At 38.0% G+C, this 5,683-nt stretch overlaps 1 long non-coding RNA gene across 1 annotated transcript; it reads right to left on the bottom strand.

Moving 5' to 3' along the window:
• Positions 1-1,206: 1,206 nt before the first annotated feature.
• LOC148424292 (uncharacterized) lies at positions 1,207-3,260 on the bottom strand. Its single transcript, XR_015865484.1, has 3 exons — positions 3,144-3,260; positions 1,517-1,936; positions 1,207-1,457 (listed from the first exon to the last, which is right to left on the bottom strand). It is a non-coding gene; the product is annotated as an uncharacterized LOC148424292 (long non-coding RNA).
• Between the last annotated feature and the right edge of the window lie 2,423 nt (positions 3,261-5,683).

Below are 5,683 nucleotides of genomic sequence, written 5' to 3'. Positions count from 1 at the left end.
TTTTGGCCTCATTTTCTTTCTCAAATGGTATTTTAGCCAAAAGATGGCACATTCCTGGAAAACGGTCGTGCCCTATCAAGGTTTGACTTATTGTCAGCATCTGGGTGAAATTTCAGCTCCTTCATGATTTTTTTTCAGTGCTTTCCCTTTGATGTGAAATTATTTTGATGTAAAGATGAAACTATTGGACAAAATATCACACAAGGCAGCATAGATAAATTTGTCCAACAGACCTCATGTTATAGATAGACAATGAATGGAGAAAAGGTTAATGTAAAGAACAAAACATTGGACAAAATACTGCACAATGGTTAAAATACCCAAAAAAAACACAAAGGTGGCTAAAATATTGCATAGATTGTCAAAATATGACAACTTTCAACATCCTACGCTGCCATCCCTTCTAAATGCGTGCAAAATGGAGTTTGAGAGCTCCACCCTATGGGTGTCAAATTTAGCCCATGTCAGGCTCATTTATTGCCATTCAACATCGTAAATATTGTCGATTTTTGGACATGTTGAAAACTTGTTTTATCATGAATTGGCCATCTTGACTAATTGAAAGATGGGGGGGGGGGGGGGGGGGGGGGGGGGGACTGTTGCTCTGACAAATGTAGGTAAAAAAAATAAAACAAAAAAATGGCACCAGTACATTTTGGGACTCATGTTGGCAGTTTTGTATGAATACTTGTTAAGTACTCATGAAATTCAAACACTTGCTGTCCCCGTAAATGCATCAGCTGACAGATCTGGGTTTCTGTTGTCATTTTGCCCCTGCCTCCAGGACTCCGCAGAGAAAATAGAAAGCACCTCCTCTCAGATGCTTCAAAAAGTCTTAGTGAAGTGCAAAGACAAGCATGCTCTAATTATGGCAGTCATAAAAAGTTAGGACTTTTTTTTTCCTGTCAAGCTGACACAAAATTTCCCACACTTACTTGGTAGTCAAAAAAAGTTTTACTATCGATAGCAGATAAAGAACGTGTAGACAATGGATGGATGGAAGCTATCACACAAGCAAAGAGGAAAGTTAACTGTTTTTTTCTTAAAAATGGAACATTTGTTTTCTTCAGAACAGGGTAAACTGCTAACAATAGATCAGTTGTTGTGACTCAGATTGTGTTCTTTGCCCTCAGTCTCTCTTACTGTTCAATCTGACACCCGTATAATAGATGTTTTTTTTTTGTTTTTTTTAAACCAAAGGAGTAGTTTACATTTTAAGAGCCCCAGAACAATCTGTGACGGGCTCCCCTTAGCATTTCCCATCACAGTGACAACCGTTTACGACCACCTGTTCTGGGATATGGATGGGATCTTTGAAAAGAATTGAGGAATTATTTGACAAAAATCTGTCATAGTCAGCCAGAAGGCACCAGATGTGTCGCAAACCCACAAGACCGTCCTTCCTCCGACTAGCTTACCGGGCAGCTGTTTCCATTAGACTTTTACTGCATCATTACCTGCAGGCAAGTACAAGTAAATCAGAAAGGAGCGGCTTAAAGACGATCGAGTGACACACCTGAGGAAAGAATATCAGTCGCATAGCCGGCTCATGAAAATTTGCAGTCTGACATTCAAGAGACTACAGTAGCCGTCTCCTCTCCTGAGGGAAGGGCACAAAGATTCTTCTGGCGACGTCTCGGTCTTCTGTGACGGCTGGTCTTTAATGCCATTTTTTTTCAAAGTTTGTTTTATCTCCGCGGTCCACGCGGGGTATGCTAAGGTGCTTGAGGCGCCGCGCGCCACGCCACGAGGTGGGATAAGAAGCAAACAAACATACGAGGCAGCGCTCGGTAACCCCGATCACAGTGTCTGCCGGGGTCCTGATAAGCTGACAGGCAGGAGAGGACGGGAAGAGGTGAAGGGGACCGGCGCTGGGCGTGTTGACATTGGACCATGGCTTTCCTTTTGCTCTTCTCAGCGCCAAGAGGGGTTTCTTCTAAGAATTTAAAATGTAAATATATTGACTCTCAATCGCAGACAAATGTAAAGAACTGTCAGTATAAAAAAAAAAAAAACAGACAAATGGTTCTTTGATCATCATTTACACCCTTTGATTTTGTTTTTTGATTGAATAAATGTTTTATTTTGCTCAATGTAGCTGTTGATCGTCTGATTTTCCAGCTGAACCACAAAAGACTTGTAGCAATGTTTAACCTTGGCAGAGGTCTGTGCTCCTCCGAGTGACATTGTAGCCTCAAAATGTGTTTAACCAAACAAGGAATGGAATTTCAGAATTCACAATTAGATAGAGACAATAATAGATCTTGTTAATTTGCGTCAGAGTGGCCCCGTGTTTAGTAGTGGTCTACCTCGCAGTTTTGACGTTTGAGCTTGCTAGCTAGCTAATGAGCTATCTAGCTATCTAGCTACCTAGCTATCTCTCTATCTAGCTATCTATCTCTCTCTCGCTCTCTCTCTATCTCTCTCTATCTATTTGGCTAGCCTATTATCTATCTACATGGCTAGCCTATTTATCTAGCTAGCTAGCTAGCCTATTATCTATCGATCTATCTATCTATCAGGCTAGCTACCTAGCTATCTAGCTATTCTATTATCCACAACGAATCATAAACTGCATCAACAAAAATTTGACTTTTTTTTTTTTTTTTTCCCCAACCGGATTATAAGACACAGGTGGTAATATTAAATATTTACACAGAATGATGGTACATGAAGGTTTTATAAATTTTTGTTTTTCTTAAAAACATTGTTTTTCAAACTGCCTGATAACAAACTACCTGAAAGTATACATGTTTTAATCATCCGCTGAAAATTTCAGCTCTCTTCTGCTTTTTTTCCATTAATTATTTTTTGATATCAGAAGAATCTTAAAAAAAACATAGGGTTTCAATAGCTAGCTAGCTATTTAGCTAAGTAGCTAGCTATCTAGGCAGTTTACTAGGTACCTGCTAGCTAGCTAACTATCTAACTATGTATTTAGGTAGCAAGCTAGCTATCATGGATCATCAATCCATCCAAAAGTGTTGCTTATACTAACTGTACAACCTTAGACTAACTATACAAGCTTATATCAAAAATCCTTTAACCGATACACACACAACTTGAATATGACTAGATGTGTCAATAAAATTTGCCAAAGTGTCTTTTCAAAGCTCCATCTAACTATGTGATCATCTGCCTACCTTTTGATAGTCGGTCAGTCCATCTGTCTGCTGATTGGTGCACATCTGTCAGCATTAGGTTCAAACTGAATAACACAAGATAAATACCAGACAGAAGCGAGCGCGCAGAAAAAAAAAAAAAAGTCTGCACACGACGTGGCAGGCTTTAATTAGATGTATTTTTACCTGAAAATGACTATTTTCACTTTTTGTACGCAATTTCAATACTCGTGAGACATTTAGTTCATCTGTCATTCAACAGGAACACTGATTGCATTGATAGACATTTTACTTTTTTTTTTTTTCCCAGCAAAATTGTTCTAATTGTAGGCTTTCATTATTAAAAGGTTGGAATATTTATTGCTTCGGTGGGGAGCTTTTATGATCCAATCAATTTCAGAGCAGAGCAGAGCCCTTTTTTTTTTTTTAAACTAGTAAGATCAATGCGGTCGGGTTGACCTGATGGTATTTCAAAGTACTCGAAGTTAATGACATTGATGCACTCGTTCAACTATAGCTTTGACTCGCATCATCAATAATCTTTCCATTTGTTACCGTCTTACAGAGATGGGAGTAGATCTCGGAGATTTTTTTTTTTTTTTTGTCCCTGCACAGCACGAGATGTATTTTTATTTTGGGTTGTTGGCCCACAAATGTAACGAAATACACAAAAAAATGCGCTATGTGACAATAAAACACAAAAGTGGTGAGAAGGCCAATTATGGAACACTTTTATTTTGAAGTTCTTTGTTGAAATGTCCTATTCCCTAAAGTAATTGATTACGTTAGTGCTTGTTTTCCATTACTTTATGGTATTAAAAGTTTCATTACTTTAGCACCTAACTACCTATTGTAATCGATTACTTTGTCACTCAATGATTGATGAGAAAAATCAATTAGGTATGCAATTGCTAAAGTAATTGATTACATTAGTATTGAATTAACTAAAGTAATTGATTACTTTATTTTTGACTCCGTTTCTTTAGTTAAACAAGGGGGGGGGCTGAAATTTCATTTTTTGGGATTGATTGGGTTACAAAAATTGCCAAAGCAATTGAATACATTAGTATTTAACTAAAGTAATTGATTATTTTTTTTCCCAAATAAAGTTAACAGATACTTGTAGACCTTTATTTAGCAAAATACTTGAAAAAAAAGTGTAAATAGGTACCTGAGATTAAATGTTGAGGGAAAAAACATAAAAATACGTCTTTGGGATTGAATGAGTGAATAAAATATTAAATCACTAAATGTCATGTGCTGAATGTAAATTTTTGTGCACATTTTTCAAGTTTCAAATATAATATGGACCCTTTAATTTTCTTGCAGTCTTCTCACTAAAAATATCTTTGAACACTTGAAAATTTCCTTGCATCATTCTAATTATTTCCCCTAAATCTCTTCTCATTTCATTCCCGTCCACTAAATCTCATGAGATTTGTGTCCCGTCCCATCCCTACCGACTAAGCAAGCCGCCTTATTTTCCACGTTTGTCGCCGTCAATAAAAACCTTTCATCGCCAAAATGCACTAAGTTAAAGTCGCGATGCGTTTTTGCGCCCCTCCGCTAATTGCATCCCGATGAAGCCCTCTTGCAAGTCGCCCGCGGCCTCCAACTATGCGGCCGCGTCGCCGACGGTGCGACGCTCTGACTTTTCACAAAGAATAAACAAAGCGGCTCTGTATATAGATCAGTGAACCTTAATTGGAGCCGTCATCCCGTGCTCCCGCTCAGCCTCTCATCCATTTCAGCGCGGAGACAATAACAGCATTATGTAGTTCAATAGCTCATATTCCTACGTGGCAATAATATCTCCGAGCCGCCTCTTTGCCGTGCAAATCAATGGAGTGAGGTGGCCTTTGGCTTCATTTTTCATCTTTAATATTGACTTCTGTTCTACTTGGAGTGCACTGTCAGTCCAATTACGGAGAATTTAATTGATTTTTCCTCACAAGCAGGGTTAGATTGGATCGGTTTATGCAAAGCAGATCAAACAGGAGTAATCCCTGGACTCCTCTATGTGTAAAATACCGCTCTAATGAGCAGGGGCATCCTGACATTTTTCACTTGCTTCCTATCAGCTTAGCCTCCCTCTTAGTGCAAAAATGTTCGTAAGTAATCATAAGTGCAGAAAAAATATATACGTTTAACCCTTGTGCTGTATTTTGATGATTTTTGGCTTTTTTTTCCCCCCATATCATTCTTACAGTATTTTCGCCAAGGGATAGCACATTTCAACAATAATGTGATAACTGAGTGATCGTTCAATGTTGAACTTTGATGTCACCGTATGGGTGAAATTTCAGCTCCCTAGTTTTTGATGTGAAATTCAAAATAAGGGACAGTTATTACGCCTAAAGAGAAGAACCAGCATAAAGCAAAACTGCGTTTCAATAAACGGTGTTCAAATGTGGAATAATTATGCAAACAAATGGAAAAAGTGTCATTCTTTTACTATGTTTGAAAACTCTTGTTTAGAAATGCAATGTAAACCTTAACTGTACAAAAACGTTAAAAGCTTATTCTCATTCTATCACTAACAGATATTTCTTTTAAATAAG

The sequence above is a fragment of the Hippichthys cyanospilos genome, chromosome 4 (assembly GCF_059441005.1).
Source record: "Hippichthys cyanospilos isolate Australia breed blue-spotted pipefish chromosome 4, RoL_Hcya_1.0, whole genome shotgun sequence".
Taxonomy (NCBI): Eukaryota; Metazoa; Chordata; class Actinopteri; order Syngnathiformes; family Syngnathidae; genus Hippichthys; species Hippichthys cyanospilos.
This window is presented reverse-complemented; position numbering and strand designations above follow the sequence as displayed.